Source organism: Chaetura pelagica, unplaced genomic scaffold (assembly GCF_000747805.2).
Source record: "Chaetura pelagica isolate M959 unplaced genomic scaffold, ChaPel_1.0 scaffold10, whole genome shotgun sequence".
NCBI classification, from domain to species: Eukaryota; Metazoa; Chordata; class Aves; order Apodiformes; family Apodidae; genus Chaetura; species Chaetura pelagica.
This window is the reverse complement of record NW_009952263.1, coordinates 12,514-33,817: the sequence shown is the minus strand read 5'-3', so window position 1 is coordinate 33,817 and position 21,304 is coordinate 12,514.

Here is a 21,304-nt window from a genome sequence, read left to right as displayed (position 1 = left end):
GCTGAATAGGAAATTATTTCAAAAAATCAACCTGGACCATGTGAAAATTGCTGAAATGAATGAAGTATCTTAGGTATTTTCCAAGGAGTTAATGTTATTAGAAAGAACATGTAATTACTTGTGTGCTACATTACTTCTGCATGTATGAGCTGAATCTGACAACCACATGGTGTAGAATTTTATCTCTAAACCATTATGTGGTGTGTTTATATAGTTTCCTAAAAAAAATCTTGAGCTATTGGGCTAGCAGGTATTTTTAGCACTTCATTGTTTATCATGTTTAAATCTTATATATTAGATGTGTATTGAAACCAAACAATGTTTCTCTTTTTATAACTGCAGCAGATTGTGAAAGTCCTGAGGCTACCACTGACTGGCACACAGAAAGATTAGATAACCATTGCATAATAGGAATGGCTGGAGAACAGTGGAGCTGCATATACTCCTTGAAACATATGTAATTTTAAAAATGTGACTCAAATGAAGAAAGACTTTGTGATCAAATATATATTAAATTACGTTACAGCTCATTTAAATACACTGGAGTTATGTTGCAGCATTGCTGAAATTAGAGCAATGGGCTATAACATGGCAAAAGGTCTAGTTAATTTTTCTCTGAAGCATGTGAGGCATGCCATTATGGTAACTCTTCTGGGAACACTTTAGATCGAAGGTGTAAAGGTCTGTGATTACATTCCAGGTTTATGCCACAACTCATCTTACTTCAGGAGTTTTGTAGCAATGAACCGTGACCAGAAGGAATGAGAGGAAGGAAAAAAGACTTGTCTGTGGTTCACACAGCAGAAATGTGCACTTTTGGGGTTTTTCCTTGAATGTTTACTGGTACGTTGTGTCTCCACATATGGAGTGGCTTCAGTTTATGTGTTGTGAGTATGTATATGTATCTGGAAACATGGATCTTATATCTTGTGAGCTTCTGGAAGTCGGGGACTGGGTAGTCTCTCCACAGTGTCAAGCAGTACAAGTTCTTATCAGGTAGGTCTGACTGGTTGCTTTATAGAAAAACATGCTGAAGATCACCCACTGTGCACTTGCTAATTAGATTGTCAATTTAGGGCCCTGCACTACAAGAAAGACATTGAGGTGCTGGAATGCATCCAAAAAGCAACAAAGCTGGTGAGAGGTTTACAGAATGAGTCCTGTGAAGAGCAGCTGAGAGAACTGGGGTGATTGAGTCTGGAGAAAAGGAGGCTAAGGAAGATACTTAACTACTTGAAAGGAGGTTGTAGCAAGGTGGGTGTCAGTCCGTTCTCCTAAGTAACCATGCAATAGAACAAGAGCAAATGGCCTCAAGTTGCACTAGAAGATTTAGATTGAATATTAGCAAAAATTTCCTCACTGAAAGGGTTGTCAAGCACTGGAACAGGCCACCCAGGAAAGTGGTTGAGTCACCGTCTCTGGAAATATTTAAAAGACCTGGAGATGTGGTGCTTAGAGACATGGTTTAGTGGTGGATTTGGCAGTGTGATAGGTTAATGGTTGGCCTTGATGATCTTAAAGATCTTTTCCAAACAATATCATTCTATGATTCAATGTTTCAGCTTTTGTAAATGTTCAAAATTGGATATATTAATATATATTACTATATATATTCCTATGGAACATTTCCTTCTTCAAGGTTGGAAAGGGTAATTCCAAGATATCTTATCAGAAGACTAGAAATCTCTACATCTGGAGCTGAGTGGAGGTCTAAGCACCCTAAACCTTGACTTTAGATGTACAAATTATCTTAGCTTGTTCCAAGAAAAGAGCAAATTGAAAAATATAAAATTTAAAAAAGCAAGTAGACAGGTACAATATGACCAATACATTCTTTCTGCAGTTGTAATTTTCTAAAATTATTGCACTGCTTACTTACATTAATTACATTTAGGGGATATAATGAATCACTGCTTCCTACATCACAGGCATGTCTAAATAATTGTATTTATTTTGATACTCAAAGAGCTAACAATTGTTTTCTTTCACGAAAATAATGTGTTCCTTACTTTGCTAGAGAGGTTTACCTTCATCGTTACAAAGCTAAAGTGAACCATGCCTGGAGATATTTAGAAGACCTGTAGATGTAGCACTTAGGAACATGGTTTAGTGGTGGTCTTGCCAGTGTTAGGTTGATGGTTGGACTCAGCAATCTGAAAGGTCTTTTCCAACTTAAATTATTCTATGATTCTGTTTGCCCAAGTGCAGTCCATCTGATCTATATGAGACACACTGAATTTACAGAGCATGCTCTACAATCTGAAGTGTGTCCATAATGCTTGTATCTGGGAAACATGACAACTCCACTTTTACACAGCAATTCTATTTGTATGTGCTCTGTACCTGGAGCCACAGATTCTTTGCAAGACACATAGAGGCATTTCACAACCTCGTAACATATCACAAGTAAACATTACTTAAAATGTCTTGAAGTCTTCAAAGGACTGCATATACTGCAAAATTGTTACTTCATTTCTAGAAAGTTGTTTGCCATGTTGTCCTTTCCGTTTCACAAACTCATTTTTTTCTCCCTTCCAGGCTTCATTCCCATCCCATTCCACCTTTCACTGTCTTTCAATGCACACTAAGACAGAAATAAGACAACCAGATAGCTCCTAGCAGGACCCCTTCTCTCCTGCTACTCAAGTACAAGTGTTGCAACAGCCAGAGATTTCCTTTAGGAAATCCTTTGCAAATGCAAATTTCCTTTGCATTCCTTTAGGTGTTGTTCTGCACCACAAGTCTTACTCCTGCCTGTGTTTCATCCCTGTAACTCCTAATTCAGACTTCTATCTCTTTTTGAAAACAAAACTATAAACAACAACAAACAAAACACAAAACAAAAAAAGCCAACAAACAATTATGCTGTATGAAGAGACATCTCATACGGTAAAGCTAGGGGGAAAAGATAAGATATATCTTTTAGGCTTGCAGTCAAGATAGATGGAAGTATCTTCTGGCAATTGAAAGACTACAGTCTCTCTTTTATTCTCTGTGGTGGGAAGCAGAGCACAGGTGCTACAAATCACTGCGAAAAGGCAATGCAAAGTGCTCCATGTGAGGTACGATCTTTCCTACGTTACATCTCAAGTTTATCAGAAAGTTGGCTTTGCAGTCAAAAGGGTTACACTAAAAAAGGGCTTTTCTAAAGCTTCTGCTCTGCACAAAGCAAGCAAGCTGCAATGAGGAGACTGAACTCCCCAGAGCAGTTTCTAACAAAAAAAAAAAAAGCAGGCAAAGTCTATCGTGCATTCTAAAATGCAGGAAAGACTAAAAAAGAAGTCCTTTTATATTGACATCAAAGAGTAAATATGTTACAAAACTTTTTCAACATATTTATGAACAGCAAATTGTCACTTTGTTCTTAAACAAGGTAGATAAAGCCACAAAATACATATCTCAGACCTGTCAACCTACTACCTTTAAATCAGAAGAAACATTTCACACTGCATCTTCAAAACAATTCTACTAGAACCCTGTTTGGCACCGAGTCTCGGAAACAGTAACCCTACCTAGCTTTGAATAGTTAAATGTCAGAGCTGGGCTTATGTTGACAGTGGAACTAAATGATGAACAGCACCAACTGAATGATCTTTATTGAGTAAACAATTTGTTGCAGTCTCTGGTGAAGCCTTTCCATCGAGATGACTTTAGATTAGGTGATACGTTAGAATAAACACTACTGATATCTAACGGCAAAGGAAATATTCAAAAGCTTACTTTATTTCCCCATTCTCCCTAAAGCCTGTCACTTCATTCTCATTAACCTGTTAAAGAAAAGCCCAAGGCTACTTGAAACATTCAGTGTTTTCTTTGAAAAGTAATCTGTATGGAAGAGAAATTGAGGGCAAGGGCAACCCTTATTCTTCCTGCTACACTTACATTGTGTACACAGATGATAGAAGCTGGGTTGTTAAGACCTGGCTTCTGTAAGGAACTCGGGTAGCAATGAGCTTTACTTTTCCCCCACAGTACCCGAATAGCTTGCAAATGAATTGGGCACAAGTGAAGTACCTTTGCTTTAGGATATCTTGACAGTGCTTCCTCAGTGCAAACTCAGGTACTTGGTTTAAGAAACAAATCTTGCCAAATTCCTTCTGTTGGCAACATGGCAAGGCCTTTTGGGAACTCCATTCCAGGGTTCTTAGCCATGTTCTCTGCAGGATGTGCTAAGGAAATGAGGCTGTTTCTCTGCCCTCCTCCTGTTGCAGTTCAAGGCATGGTATTAACCAGAGTAACTTGTTACCCTGGATGGAATGTTGCAGTGTTTTAATTAATCTTTTCAAAGGCCAAAATGTCATTGGTCAACCTGCAAAATAGAATGGTGTTTAAATGGCATGGTGTGTTTTTCTGAGTACAGACAATCGTATGTTCCATATGAAGTGCCTCTGTAGGCACCAGGCACTTTCAGAAGGGTGTGAAAACAGAATACCAGCCTAAGGACACAGCTCACAGACAAATGATGAAAGCACAGATGGGATACAGTGCCTGAAGCCCACAGGGAATGAGCAACAGAACTGAGCATACACTTTCTTCAGTGAAGGTTGGGTAGAGACTCTGTGCTTCTTTGCAGGTTCTGATTTTGCATTTCACTGCAGCCATGTGAATTTTGATGAGGTTCAAGGAGCTACCTATTTACTTAGTCATGCCTTAGGGAAATTTTCATATGCTACATGTTTAAGTATCTTACTCTCTCAAAGCATGTTTCTGTTGTCATTGTGGAATAAGAATTGGAGTCTTCTTTTGCCAGTTATTTAAAACAAACTGGTGATAAACAGGTATAGTAAGCAATCAGATTCATGCTAAGAAGTTCCTCTCTCCAATTCTGTGCTAATAAATGAGGAATTTACTTATATCCATGACAAAGTCAACAGAGAAAGTAATTTGCCCTTGTGTGTGGTACATAAATTATTTCTTTGTCAACTCTATCTCTTAGTTTATCAGGTTAAGATAATTGGTTTAGACATGTTCATACATCTGATACTGATCTAGCTATTTAACTCTTCTTATAGGTTTGCTCTTCATTAGCTGTCATATGCATAATTTATGGTCTAGTTTTTCAAAGCATAGAATTCTGTACATTGGGTCCCTTCTATCTTTAAGTTTTGCTACAGAAAACTTCAAAGCAAAGAGGATCAAGTCATAGTAATGCATAAACCTGCACACAGCCAGTGACCAAAAAAGCAGTAGTTATCCTCCAGAAACCAGTATCGTTACTTTGCAGGGTTCCATCTGGGTGGAAAGGATGAGAGGTTATTTGATTGATTTTTCCATGAGTAAGTGATGTGATAAGAGATCTCCAGTAAGAGATGCATGCATATGTGGTTACCAGAGACATCAAATGTTCATCTAAAATAAGCTGTGCAAGACTCGGTAAATTTGACAGGATGCTTCTCAGTGTCTGAGCTCACAAGACCTGAGTGACCTGCTAGAGTTTTCAGAACAGCAGAAGTATTACAGGATGGTAAGAGCAGGATGCTGCAGGGGAGCCAAGGTGGAAGTAGGAGCCTGCCCCAGGGCAACACGTTTTGATGTAAGTGAGGAGGTGAGAAGTGGATATTAACAGAGCTTCATGCAGCTACACTTCCATATGGTTAAGCAGCTGTGTGCTTGCTCCTCTCAAAAACACATTTTCCTATTACAGCTTGGAGCTGCTTCATTCAGACATGCACTCCAGGCTATAGCATAATGAAACAAAGCCTTGCTTTCTACTTGGGTTCTGATATTTCAATTAAATACAAGGTAAGACATTTTAAAAGCTTCTAGGTGACTTAAAAGTCTTATTTTACTTTTTCACCAGATTTCTTACAACAGTGTTCAATTGGTCTTAAACTCTAGTTGAGTAGTGTGAAAATGGAACCTAAATACCTGTATTTAATCTGTACCCATACTTCTTTATTTTTAAAGAATCCTTTTGTTTGTTGGGAAAGGTAGAAAGTGAAAAATACTATTGTTACCCTCTTGTGAAGTTGAAAGTAAGCAGTATTATTGGCAGAAGATAGTAGGTTATTAACTAAAAGTGTAAAGGAGAAACCAAAAGGGAAAGATCCTAAGTGCCCTGAAGAATTATTTTGCATAATACGTGGTTCTTTCCTAGTCTCATAACAGCACCACTGGGTGGACCATTCTGTTCTTCATTTTTTTTATATTAAAAATACATGATAATTTATGCTACTCAAACTGCAGAACCTTACCTTTTAAGCCTTCACTAATGTCTGCTGTAAATACTGTGTTTGTTTTTGATGAATTAATTTATTTTGTGTCTGGGCTACTTTTTTTTTTTTTTTTTTCCTCTTCAATCACTCTTGCTTTACATTGTTATAATGCTTTCACAGAGTCACAGAATCTTAGAGGTTGGAAAGGACCTCGAAAGATCATCTAGTCCAACCCCCCTACCAGAGCATGATCACCCAGAGCACATCACACAGGAACATGTCCAGGCAGGTTTTGAATGTCTCCAGTGAAGGAGACTCCACAGCCTCTCTGGGCAGCCTGTTCCAGTGCTCTGTCACTCTCACAGTAAAGAATTTTTTCCTCATGTTTATGTGGAACTTCCTATTCTTGAGTTTGCACTCGTTGCCCCTTGTCCTATCGCTGGACATCACTGAGAAGAGCTTTAGCTAAACATTTTAAAATAATACCTAATAATTAGATTTGAAATTAAAACATGGAATACATTTGAAAGGTTTTCGGAAGATGGTGACATTTTAAATGCAAATAAGAGGTGTTTGCTGGCATATGTCTTTACTGGGTGACAAAATATACTGGATAACAAACTTATAAAGAATGATGAGATTATGTAATATTTGGATTTGAGCTGCTCTTCCAGGCTTTTGGTCCTGAGATAAAATACATCCACTTTGGATGTAGGCATCCATGTCTTTCTGCAAAACTGATCCAGTTAGCAGTTCTGGCAATCCACAGCCTTAACTTGTTAAGCCTTTCTGTCTTCATGCAGGAGTAATTCCCACAGATTCCAATTAGCCTGGAAATCTGTGAGGGAAGAACCAAACCCAAGCAGTACCAGAAATGACATCTCACCTTGGAATGTGGCTGTGTCAGGAAAGGACTTTCTACTATTTATGTTTTCACTTTTGCAGAGGAAAAGCACAGTATGGATGCAAATATTTCTTCCAAGTATTTTAGGGGAGGAACAAAAATGATAGTGTTACACACAGCAGAATTTTCATCGCATTTCAAAATTTCTTAGGAAACCAGAAACTTCTTTCTAGAAAAGCTGTGTTAAAATACTTCAATTAAGTTTAAAAGTGCATCTAAATGTCCATTTTCCTTAGTAATATTTTGTTTCAAAAAAGCTGCTGTTTGTGAAAAAATGTTTACCATGCCACATTTCTAGGCCCACTATTCATACTGCCATATAGTTTATATGCAGAAGGAGAAGCTGAATCAAAAAGTGAGTCTTAAATGTTCCACTAAGATGTTTACTCTCTTCACAAATACATGTTTCATAAAAAAGCTGATTAAAAAAAAATAAAAGCTACTAGTAAAGAATACAAGAACTTTTGGAAAAATATTAAGAAACATTAGAAATATCACTGAATAAAATAAAAGATGTAAACAAAGACAACTGCTTTTCTTTGAAAACAGAAGTAAAAAATCCTTTCCTGTAAAAATCCTCAAAAAGAAAAAGTAGGATTATTCCAATTACACAGTTCACATAATAAGTTCTCTAAAGAAAGTATAATCCTGTGTCAATGCAGCTTCCTTAACTTGACAGTACAAGGTTTGGTTGGACCCAAAAATTCCTGGAGTTTTAATGTCCCCTTGAATAAGCTTAGAATAAAAAGAGAGCTTCAGCAAAGGAGACTTTGCACCACTTATTTTAAGTCTTCCAAGAGAAGCTTTTGCAAGTTTCATACATCAGGTTTTCTTGTGTTTGTAGAATCCTAGACTTGTGAGTATGTCTTTCATCATGTTGAGCGTATGTGCTTACATTTTTATACATTTTTTTTTAGAATGAATAGTTATAAACTTGGATCCTGTTCCTGCAAGCAGGAACATAAATACATCAGAACTGTGTTTCCTAGGATGGCAAGTTCTGCATGAGTCAAAACTTTTCAATCAGCATTAGATTTCTTTTAATCACTTAATTTATTTGACCACAAATTTTGGGCTAGATTCAGGGGCTGCTCTGTAATATCTAGGAGAATTTGCTGTAAATCACAGTGTCAGGTTACATGGTTGTAAATTCTTTTCAGATCTTCAAATATTTCAATTTTCTCTGCATGGAAAAAGGGGGTGAGGACAGGAGAGGTTGCATGGGCATGGGAGTTATAAACTACTAAATGAAGACAGAGGACAGAGTGGAGAATGGAGAAAAGTATGAAATGAGATAAAGGAGGACATAGATGAGCATGCATTATTTAGAAAACCAGAAGAATGAATCTGGTAGACCACAAAAGCAAGTGCTGGGGTAGAGCTGATTGAAAAAGAATTTGCTGCATTAAACATTTTTGTTAGAACCAAGCTCTGTGCTTAAGTGGCCAAGCCTTCAACTTCTTAGGTACACTCCTTCCATCTAGTGTAGCTGGATTGGCTCCATCTTTCTTTTGCTTGATGCTGATCAAAAGACAGGAAAACAAATTTATGACGACCAACAGGTTATGAAATGAATTTTGAATAACACAGCTACTTCTACAGTGCAAAATTAATTTTATCAGTTTAGTTACTGTAACAAGTAGCTATAAATAGATCTTGTAATTAGAAAATGTAACAGCTATAAATTTCATTTGATTTATTTTGCTGCTTCTGATGGCAAACACTGCTGCATCATAATGCCAGATTGATTTCTAGCTGATATAAAATGTCATTATTCCACTGACTTGAATCCAGCTATGTCTCAATTTCTATCAAACACCAAAGCATTTGATAGAAAGTGCCAAGAAGAGGAACAGTAGCGTGGGGAAATAAAAAGACTGAGTGACTGGTCTTGGTTTTACAAAACACTAATCTGATTTGTGAATGAAAAAGTTATTGAGTGATAGATGCACACTCTCATCTTACCAAGTAACTCATTTACTTTTATAAATGCTGATGATAGAGCCCTGTAAAGGTAACGTGATTGCATACCTTAGTTCTACTGAGGGAAAATCTTTCAAATCCTCTTTGTTTTGCTTTATGCCAAGGAATGGCAATTAATTTAGTCATCCAGTGAATTAGAACATCAATCTGCTGGCTTGTTTTGTTCTATTAATAACTTCATAATGACAACAAAATACTTCAATGACTCTGTTTCCCATCCTATATTAATAGAGATATGATAACTGAATAGAGATACATTATTTGAACTTCTGGTTTTGGATGCATACCAACTCCGGGTTTCTCCCAACGTTTCCAGCAAATTGAAATCTGGAGTTTCTGTTATTTCTAGGTAGTATGGAAAAGCAAGCAAGTGGGTAGCAATCGGTTATTAATTTCTCCAGACATTTCTGAGTTTTGAATTAAATTGACCTGGGATAAGACCTATGAGTGATCAGTGATCACAGGAGAAATAATGAATTGCAGTGAGTTAAACAGCCACAAGTTATAGCAGCCCTAGAATGACTACTCAAATATGAGCAAAACTTAAAAATACTGTTCCTTGCAAGCTCTGGCAAGAATGAAAGAGAAGCCATTATACTGCTTTTTTAAGGAGCAGATGGAGCAGCCCATAAACAGTTTATTTAAACTGCAACATTTTAAAATGCTGCAAGTGCAGGTGTCTAAGGAGTGCATTTCTCATGTATATACCTGTCCTACTGATTTCTAGAATGCCAAGGACTTGGAGTCAGGTGAGGATACAGACCATCCATCTTTTCAACCCAGGGAAGAGCATGTCAGCAGCCCCATTCTGCTGTAGTTTGTAACAATGTCCACTACTGAGAAAGCAGCTTAACTTGACTGCATAAGCTAATGGACTTTAAAAATTAATGATAGCCCTAGAGAACAGAGGGCATATTATTTTTCTTTTCAATCTTTTTCAAAGATTAATTGTGTTTGACCACAGTCAGGGACAGTGTGATTTTCAAACCTTTCTAGTATTACTTAAAGTATTACTGTCAAGTATTTCCACAAATACTAATTTATATCTCTGGTTAATCATACTAGATTTTTGACAGTTGCATTTTTCCTCTGCTGATTTTATCTTTTTTGAAAATTGTTTCCCCCACTCATCTGTGTGGAAAAAAGCAATCTCTGGGCCTGATTGTCAAGGTACCTTTTTTCCATATTTTTTTAACTGCATGGAAATAAAACTATTTCAGCCACATACAGCAAGTTTCTAGCTTTCTAGAACAAAGTAAATCAATCAAGACATTCAATAGCAAGCATTTTACAGAAAGTTCAGGGGCACTGCTTGACTTTCAGCTTATACAGGTAGATAACTTCCCAGGAGACAGTCTGCAGTGTGTAAAATCAAACACATGCATACAACCTTTAGAGGAAAAAGGTCTAATTTTAATTTGATTTTTAATGCCAGTAAAGAAGAATCCAACAAAATGTTTCAGAGAATTGTCACCTCCTTAAATGGAATACGACCATGGATAAGCAAAATTAATGGCAGATTGGTTTAAAGACAAAAAAAGACTATAAAACTGTTCTCTGTGAACTCTTCTTTAGCCCTCTGTACTTTCTGAGGTGCAATGATGTTTGCTGCTGATCTCTTCAGATGTAGAAGAAAAAGTGAACTTTGAGGGTCACACAGGGTCAAATCTGTAGTTCTGTTTATCAGATGTTAAGAGACTTCTGGAGAATGTTCACATCTCTTCTACAATGAGACAGCTTCAGTCTGAGTACTTGCCTATTAAAATTGTGACATTGTATAGTGAAAAAGATTTGAATGCCACATAATGTTTACTGAAATACAAATTATTATGCTTTCCATCATGCTGAATAACTTTTTGCGCATTTTAAAATTATTCTCCTGCATGTACCAAAGCCCTGTGATTTTTCAGTACACAGTATTTTAGTTGAAATAAAGAGTCTAATTTAATACTTTAAATAATATTTGCTAAATTTCCAAAAGGCCACTGTGTTATATGTCTCCTTGATACACGGGGGAAAAGTATTTTAATGAAGTATAGTTTTAATTTAAAACAAATCAGTTTTACATTATTTTGAAATTCTGATTCTGTGCAAATAATGGTATAAATTAGAGGGAATAGGAGCCATTTTACTGCAGTGCTGTCAGTTCTTTTAAAAATAGTTTGACTTGCAGAGAGAGCTGCAATGTAACATTCACACACTTACAGAATAAGAAAGAGAAACAAGACCCTTTTCAGTGACTTTCCAGTAAGGCAAGTGCTGTTAATGCAAACTTTGTTCAGCATCTCTGTGGAGTTTTAAAGTGAGGCCTTGACTCTCTACTGGGATATAATAGCTCAGATCTCTATATCCATGAAGAATCCCTTTTAAATCACTAGTGTGCACCTGAGTCCTTTCCTGTCCCAGTTAATCATCTGGTCTACTTGTTTTAAAAGATCATAGGAATTTAACTGAATAAGATTAGTCTTAATATACTTCACAAAGATAGTGCAGGTTAAAGAAGAGGTGGATATCACAAAAATGGCCCTGTTAACAAATTAAGGTTAGTATGAAACAGCTTTTAATCTTGGCTCAAGCAATGATGAAATGAAAACACTGCTGTGCTTGATTTCAAGTTCACCATTCATATGTTACTTTTTCTGCTTGCAGACAGAGAGATGATTATTATTAATATTCTTTCTTCATCATGATAAATAGGCAAGTGCACCTACAGGCAGATGACATCTACCAGCTTGTATCTAAGAGCAGAATTGTACCCCTACTCTTTGAAGGAAGTCATACTGAGCACTTTGCCATCTGCCTAAATATATTGTTTGTTTTGGCTTTACTGTGCTCTGGTGGTTCAGCCACATAGATGTCTTGTTTATGTACACTTGCTTTTTTATGTTCTAACAACAAGATGCTTCAAATAGCAGAAGTAATGTGTATTCAGTGGTAATCTACAATACCCTACAATAACTAAGCTTAAAGAAACATTGAATTACCTTTATTTAAAACAATATATTGCACAGAAGAGTATTTGCAAAGGGCAGGTGGAGAATTAGCAGCTTCCCCATTTACAAAGGAGCATCTAGGAAATAGCTAGCATTACATTGTGTAACATTAAAAGCTGAGAAAAGGAACTATAGATTTTTCAGATCCAGACCTTCAAGAAATTAGGCTGCAAGGGTATGGTCTGGAACCCATGTTGTTAGGTACTGTGCACACAGAAAAGAAAAATTCTACTTTTATCCTACAAATTAAATCTTAAATACAACTCAGCATGCTATAAAAATTATGTAAATGAAGACCAAAAAGGGTGGACAAGGAATCAGAGGGCTGGTTTTGGTCAGTCTGATAGCCATTGTGTTAGCACACCTGCAATTTAACTAGTGGTGCAATTCTGTGAAGTCTGCCTGAGCAAAAATAGATATGAGGAGAGTAATGATGCAGCTGTGCCGACATTGTGTTAACAAGATGCTCAAACTGTCAGGGACAGCAAGGAATGAGGCTCACATTATTTTACTGTTTGCTTGCTTGCCTTTTTATTTAGTAAGCCTGAAATGAGTTCAGCATTGGCTGATCACCATCTCAGTAAGAATTGTTTGATAGAGTAGAGATACATGTGTACATTCTGAAAATCCATGCTAGTATATTCTGATTTCTTGCAATAAAAGGGGAGCCACTGGAAGGATGCAAAGAGACAGCTGTTGTAAGAAGAAAATCACTTTTTCATCAGCTTTCTGGGTATGTAAAAACAGAGCCAGCTTGTGCTGGTCAAGACCAATAGAAAGGAGGTTACATTGCTATGAGCAACATGTAATGACATCCAGATCACAACATCTACAGAATCTTGGACGTGGAGTGGAGCTTTCTAACTTGATTGAGATTTAGATGTAATGTGGACATGGGGATTTATAATGAAGTGTAGCTCAAAATCTGTGATATGCCGATGTATGTGAATCCTGATGAGACAGACCTGGTTAGTGGTAAAGGAAACAGAAGGGAAAGATCAAAAGAAAATCTGTCTTAGTCATATTCATGAGCATAAAGGTATGAGACAGACACAAATTTTACCTGTGACAGAAGAAGGCTATTGAGTAATCCAGTTTAACTCATGTTTGTGAATGTTACTGGGTGAATATATGGTTGTCCAACCTATTCTTAGATAATCTCCAATGGTGGAGCTTCTGCAATTTATCTGCTTGGACTTTTTTATTGATTCACTACCTTTATTGCTAGACTGTTCTTCCTTATGTCTAACTTGAATTGTTTTTGCTGCAGGTTGTGTGTCCCCTTCAACCTTTTTTTTTTTTTTTTTTAAGATTGGTGCTGTATTAGCCACCTTACATTCTTCTCAAACAAAAGGGAGTCAGGTGATAACATAGTAACTTCAGTTAATAGTTCGGTCACTGTTGGAGGTAGGATTTTGAGACAGGTATATATTGATTTGATTCTGAAGTTTACTGGAAGTCATTTTCAGTCTGTGGTCACAGTTCTTTCTCCTTTCCCTTTTGAGCACTGAGAACAGCTGTTTCACAAAAGATCATAGAATCAAATAAATAGTATAGCTTGGATAGGAATTGTGGACGTCTCCCCAGCTCAAACCCCTGTTCAAAGCAACACCAACTCAGATCAGGTTGCTAATGGCTTTGTCTAGTTTTTAATATCTCCAAGAATGGAGATTTTGCAACCTCTTTGAGCATCCTCTTTCAGCATTCAACTGCCTTCAATAGGGCATTTTTTTCCTCTGTATTCTCCTGTGAAGTTATTGAACACCAAGATACTTTCTAGTTCGGTGTCTTCCAGCAGCTGCTTCCTAGTATTAGAAACAAATATTGAGGAGTGTTTGTGCATATGTGTTTTTTGTCCAAGGCATTTCAAGAGCTTACTAGACAAAATATGTTCCATCCCTAAGATATATCTGGACAATTAACTTCCTTCATTCCCACCAAACAGGGTTTTTAAAAATAAGGCCCCCAGAAATGTTGATTTCTCTGATTTTGCTGACTTGGCTTAATGAATAAGCTTTTCAGAAGACATTCCTTTTTTCCTGTTCATTCTGAGGCTTTCAGTGGGTTCATCCACATTCCAGGCTCCAGAGGATATTTTAATGTGCAAACTAATATTACTTTCTGTCTTTTCTCTAACTTCCTGAAACAAACTAAATTAAATGCAGGAAAAACAACTGAGATATAACATTTGATCATTGCTTTGCCATTTATTTCACAGCCCTGATCATGTGCTAAGATTTCTACCAGCTCTTCCTTTTTTTCCCTTAGTGTTCAGATATCTAAGATGATCAGTGATTGGCACCATTTCTTCTTTTTGTCCTCTCATTTCATCTTCAGCTCTTTGTTCTGACATTATTTCTTTTACCCATAATGTTAGATAGCCATTAGAAAAACGAATTATAATGCAATTTTAAAAAGATCAAATTATGATGGAGAGCAACACAGCTGTCACAATATTGTGTAGAAAACAAACTTGTTTCCATGGAGTGGGTTTTCTTCTGAAATTACCTGTAAGCACAACAGTTTATAAGAAGGAGTTGCTGAATACTGCAAGTGCTGAGACTGTAAGGAAAGATTACAAAATAAGTCAAGTGTAAATGCATTGGAAGTCATGGTGAGAATTGATATCTCATGTTCCGAGAGGGTGATAATGAAGAATACAACACTTTCTAGCATTTATTGCTCTATAAACTATACCCAGAATTTTAAATGAAGAGCTATAATCCTGTGAGTTTGCAACATACAGGATGGATACATTGAATTTACACATATTTCCAAACATAACATAAGCAATAAAATAACTAATATGTACCATGAATTCCACTTGTATTTTTATTACACAATTAAGGGCAAGCATGCCAAAGCAAGGAAAATAGCATCAATCTTAAATTTAGAATTATGTCTATGAGCAGGGGAATTAGTCTAAAACAAATAAACAAAAAATGCTTGCTTCAGAATGTATTTTTGTCTATGAATGTTAAATATGAAGGTCAACTCACACTGTGACCTCAACTTTTGTTTTGTTTTATAATGTCTCTATTGTTGGCTCTGATACACAGGGTTGCTGCTATCAGAAAACATAATTACAGAAAAACAGAATTTGTGTATTGAAGGTTAATGACCTTAGTGTATTCAATTTCATGCTATTCACAGGACAATTAAATTGAGTTTGTTGTAAGGCTGTTTTTAATAGACGCTGGATATTTTTCATTGGAGAGAGCACTCTCAGTAATTACAGATCATCAGAATCCCAAACAACTTAAAGAAGTTTAACTCATTTTACCCTAAGTGTTGTCTGGGTTCATTGCTTATTAAATCATCCAACTCCTAGTTCTCAGAGTTAGGTGGGATTTAACTGGAAACACACCCTGTGAGTGCAGTTTACAGGGTACTGAGCTGTCTCTGCCCTTATTGAAGTTCTGTAGGAGGAGAAAAAATTGGCAATTAGGATTTAAGTGTACTTCAGGCTTTGCTCTTAACTAAGGAACTCCTATCCAAATATTTAGTGTGTCTTTAGGCAATTAGAGTGCAAAACATCTGCTTTCTGACTCACCTTTCTGCAAAGAAAGTGCTCTCCAGTCTAGTATCCAGAGTAACCCTAATTTTCTTATAAATTAAAAAATAATAACAGTATTGTAGATGAATAGCATCTTTGTAGTTAATTTTATTGAGGATATTCCATCTTCATACAAGAACCTTGTTGTATACTAATTATACTAATTGGCCAGTTCATGATGAGTGTGTATTTAACTGTATCCTTGTTCCTCCCCTTGTCCTTCACATTCTGAGTGCTTTCTTGTAATGGTACTGAATTTTAATATCCTGTATTCCTGTACAAAATAATTTTTATCTATATCTTTATGCATAATTTGGCTTCACATGTACCTCTTGTAATAGTTTCAGGAAGACATGTAATTCTCTTTTGATTCCAAAAGCAATCTTTCTATTTCCAACTTTTCATTTGAATTTCTAGAAGTATTTTGCTAACTGTTCCAGAGTAGTCACTGATCTTTCTTCCAGGTATCAATAGCCATTAACCACAGATTTATGACTCATCTATTTCAGGTGTAAAAAGGCTGTTGTGATCTGCTGTCTAGCTGCTCAGAAAAAATGTCTTTTTAAGAGCATACTCCCATAAAATCAGCCTTTCAGGCTCTCTGCTGTTGTTTTTTTCCACAGGCCAAGTGATAAACAGAATTCTGCATTAGCAGATAAATATTTTCTGGAGAAATCAGTGACTTGCTAGAATAAAATCCTACTATAATCCTATAATATTTCCCATAAAGAACTTGTCCATGTCTTTCAATGTCTACAACACGTGCCTAATGTTTTTTTTGTCGTATCTTACATACATCATATCTGCTTTTGCCCAATTATACTGTTACTGCCAGTAAATTTTTAACAGGTATAAGAAAACATTTGTTCTGTAATTGGTATGTCACTCTCTTGTTTGTGAGCAGAAGCTCTCTAGGTATTCATTGTATACATGCATGTGTTCTCCATAGATTTTTATATATTGAGAAGTAGCTCAAAGTTTTTAAAAAGGAAGTAAATGGACTAGAAACTTCCCATGATGTATCTGTGTTATAAAAGGAGAAGATTATTGAATTTTAGCAAGCAGTCGCTTTTTTTTTCTGTAATTCCAGTATTTTCTTAGGTAATAACTAAAGGAGATACCAGGTTAGCACCACTGTTTTGAATTTTGTAGGGCTTATATTTCAGCTTCTCTTCCCTTCTCCCTTTCCCTCCTGCTTTCCAGTTTGAAGTGATATTTTATCTTTGTGATCTAAGGTGGTTTATGGTTTTGAAAGAGTATTTCTATTAAGCAGAGCTTTGGAAGGATTTGTTTCCTCATATTGTTACTCATTCTGTCACACACATGCTAATACATTATCACCCTTTTATGTTTCCTGTGAACAACTGATTAATTGCTCTGCTCCTAGAGAAAATTTGTGTGATGATTTCCATTTTACTACAAATTTAGTCATGATATAAAATGTTTCAGTCCTCTTGTAAATTATTAAATTGAATATAAGTGAGTATAACTTTGTAACTTAAGAAGTTATTTTGCCACTGAAATTGGCCTCATGTCTCACACTGATCCTTAACAGCTATATGCTTAAGGGTTTACAAGCAAATTTTCTTTCAAAGGCAAGTTGTTACATTTATTCCTCTGTTTAATTCTTGTCCTTTTGATGGCCATTAAAAAAATTGCATTGACTTTTTACAAACAGAATCCTGTGCTCTGGTTTCTGGTTAAATTCTAGGACTTTGTTTCATAGAATGGCAGTTTTCAGTCACACAGTAGTTGGCTTTCAGTAGCCTGCAGTTTAACCAAAGCTGCAGGTGTAAGGCTTCATTTTTCAGGGGGTGTGGCAAGTTATCATTAGATTACAAGATAATCATGTGCATTGCCATCAACACCTCAGCTGCTTCATTGGTTACCAACCTGCAGCAACAATGTAAAGGCAGAATTTAGTCCTTACACTTCACTGTCTTCTGAAGCTAGTGATAGCAGTTAGAACAGTCAATTACTTACAACAGAAAAAAACATCGACTTTGGTTCATTCTTTTCTTGGGTGATGGAGTATGTCTCACTTATCAGACTTCTTTTTTACATGGTAAAGAAGACTCAAAAGTAATTTTCTAGACTCTTACGATTTTCTAATTTTATCACTCTGAGATTTGAAACTCAAATCTCCCACATGGGAGACAGGAGAGAAAAATTTTATTCTTGTTTTCCTATGATGAGTGCTTGAAAAGAAAGTTTAGAAAACAGTATGTGAGACTTAAAACCAAAATTATTTTGTTGTAAGCTGAATGAACAAACTATTATTTTAAGCAAGAATATAGATTGAGTCAGTGCAACTTTCAAGTCAATAAAGACAAATTCAGTAAAACAAATTCTAGACGTCTGTTCTTGGCAGGTGAGATGAGGAAAATTACCAAGCATATATCAAAAGTGACCTTAGTAATATAGTTATCTGGATAGGGACTTCAGCTCTGGCTCAAGTATTACATTGCAGAATTTAAGACATTAACATGAACTAGAACTTAAATTCAGAATTCTTATTTCATTTATTATATACTTTATAGCGGCAGTAATTCAATTACAGAATAAACTAAACCCATAATTTGTCTGACAATCTTTAATTTTTGTAATTCTCCCAATTTATGGAAATAACTTACATATGCCAAACCATGGGATGAATGTATAAGGCTTTTTATCTTCTCTCTGGATAAAAATCGGAGTTGTTAAATATAAAAAGCACATTCCTCTCCTCCTTTGGAGTTATCTTGTGTATGTAGATGTTAGGCAGGGGAACAACAGGAAATAACCTTGTTTTCACCAATATTTTGGTTAGTCTTGTTTTGATATGTGAGTTAAAATCCTTAGCTGTGTATGTAGTTATTTATTACGTATATTGATTTAATATTAACTGAAAGATGCTTCTTTACTTGAAGGAATACTTAATGCAAGAAGAAACTGTCATCAGGAAAATGAAATGCTATAATGAAGCATTTATCCAAATGAAATAATTTCAGTATATTCAAATCAATTGATACACTTGAGGGCTTCTACAATGCAAATAATGGGAAATGTGTAAATTATTACTTCCACTTGCCTTTATCTGAGGAGAGTATTACAATTAGATTTGGAAATGTTCTTGCAATATTTTTATTAAGTAATGACTATTAAAAAGAACTCTGAAACTTCAAGCTATGAGAGAAATTTAGACATGTAAATACTTTACAATTATTTTAGCAGTAAAGGCTTCATTACAATTTTTGTAATATAAACCTGCACAAAACGTTGAGATACTTAAAAGCTCAGTCACTAAAATGATCTAGAACTCACTTGTAAGATTAGAGCATTTAGCTTCTCTCTCTTACAGCTGAACTCTCTTTTTCATTCTATGTGAGATAAAGGCCTCTGAGAAGGCAATCTTGAAACTTGAAACCATGTTGAATCTTGCTTGAATGCCATTAAATTATATGGAGGACAATTTTATTTTATCCCACTCACTTGTACTGGTAACTGTAATTTTAAATTGTAATTCCACTCTGTCTCCTAGTATGGCCGTCTCTTTATTGTGTGTGAGACATTATTCTACTTATTCTGTATACTTAGTGTTAATGCAGGAAATAGTGTTAACACTAGAAATTAATGTGTATTAGCTATTGAATTTCAAATTCACCTGTTCACTTCCTCATCTAAACAAGGCTATAGATAAACAAAAGCTTCAGGTACATTTTAAAATAGAATTTACAAGTCAAAACAGTCTTGCATCTCCTTCCTGAAACTCCATGACCTTTCATAGAAATAAAGGCAAGGATGGATGCTCTCATTTAAATTATCTCTATTCATGCAATGCTGTAATTATAAAAATTCTGACCATTTTCACATACATTGCACACCATATATACCATTGCCTTATTTATAGTGCAAATAAATATGCATATATACTCATATATACTTTTATATGTACCTAAGATACTATCTATGTCAAGAAGATGTAAAGTTTCCCCATGAATCTCAAGATGTTAAAAGAATTTCTGCTTTCTCATTAGAATCAAATCCATTTTGATGTACGTACATACGTATCAGTTACTGAATTTTAACAATGTTTTAATTTAAAAATTAACTCCAGCTCTCTTTCATTCTTTCACAAAGATAGTTACACAAGTAGGTGTAACTGTGGTGGAAACTACTATCAAAGTTTGGCTGTTTGAAACTCTAGTAGGATCATGCATCTTCAGTCTAATCTCAATTCTAATTCTAATGTGATCTGGGTTACAATATCTAGTCATCCAGAAAATATTTCCCTCCCAGGAATGTGTTTAGTTGGCAATAGACAAATAGCAAGTCTCTCAGGAATGTGTGGCTCTCTTGTAATTAGTTTGGAATTCTTATTAAAATAATTCTGTGTTTAAAAAAAAAAAAAAAAAAGAAGAAAAAAAAACTGTGGACTTTAAAGTTGTTTTTTTTGTTCTTTGACAATCTAGGTGATGTAGATTATACACAATTCACAAGCTCTCTTTTCTCCTCATGCAAGTGTATGTTGATTAGTTCTAACAACAACCAACTGCGTAGCATGAAATGGTATCAAACTGTTGTGGTCCAGTCGTCAGTGTTACTGTTTCTATTTGATCATTCCTTCACACTCTCAGAGAGATAGGACAAGAGGAGAAAAAAACTTTGTTGTTTGTTTTAGGGAGGAGGATGTGTTATCTGTTTGCCACAAACAGTGAAAAATGGAGAATTGAAACAATATAATTGAGAACAAAATAGCTCTGCTGATGGGTAACAGGTAGGGGGAGAATGTTTTGCAGATTTCTTCCTTGCCTGGAATGATGAGGGTCTGGTAAACAGCATCGAAGAGAGAATTATAGAAGGAAGCACCAAAGGTTGTAACAGTCCTGAGTGAAAAACAAAATGTAGGAGTGGGAAGACAAGACTTGTTGTTGTTGATGATGTTCTGTTTGTTTTAGAAATAAAGGGGCTAAGAAGGATAGCAGAGAAGTAGGGGACATTATGTGGGGTCCACGCACCCAGAATATTTAAAATTTAATTAAATGAAGCATTTTTAAAAATCTTATCTAACAATGAAGTAATCTACATTTGAGTATCATCTGTTTGCTGGGGTATGAATCCATGGCCCTCAGGGAATATAATAAACGCAGGTCATGTCCATGAAACCGAATGTTGCATTTTGGATGCAATTGTCTAGCATATCTGTCTAACTGCCAGATGTGTAAAACCTCATGAAGACAGACAGCTCCCCACTGGGTCTGCATGTGAGGAAGGTTCCTGTGCAATGTTTTAATTAAGGTTATTTATTTCTTTATTATGATGATTGCACATGAATCACTCCAGGGGTGGAGGTGTAGGTACAGTATAAATGTTATACAACAGTAAGTAAAGGGAAAATTTGAAGTTTTAGAAAATAAACGAGCAGCTATGTACTTCTGATGCAATTTAAAAATAAAAGCAGAAAAGTTTCTTTAAGATCTCTCCAAGAATTGCAAGTAAATAACATTATCTTATTAGTCTTCTTCATTTAACACAGATGATTGGCAGTGTAACTCATAGTCATGTCCAGATCTTTCTTTAATTGATGCACTAACTTGCCACATGAAAGCTATCTGATGTGCATCTCCACTTGCAGAACTTAGTGAGACCTTTTGTTTAGGGTCAGGGTAGACATCAGTTCTTCCAGTTAAAGCATGGCCTGAATAAATCTCTAGTGGGGGAGCAGGATGAGGGA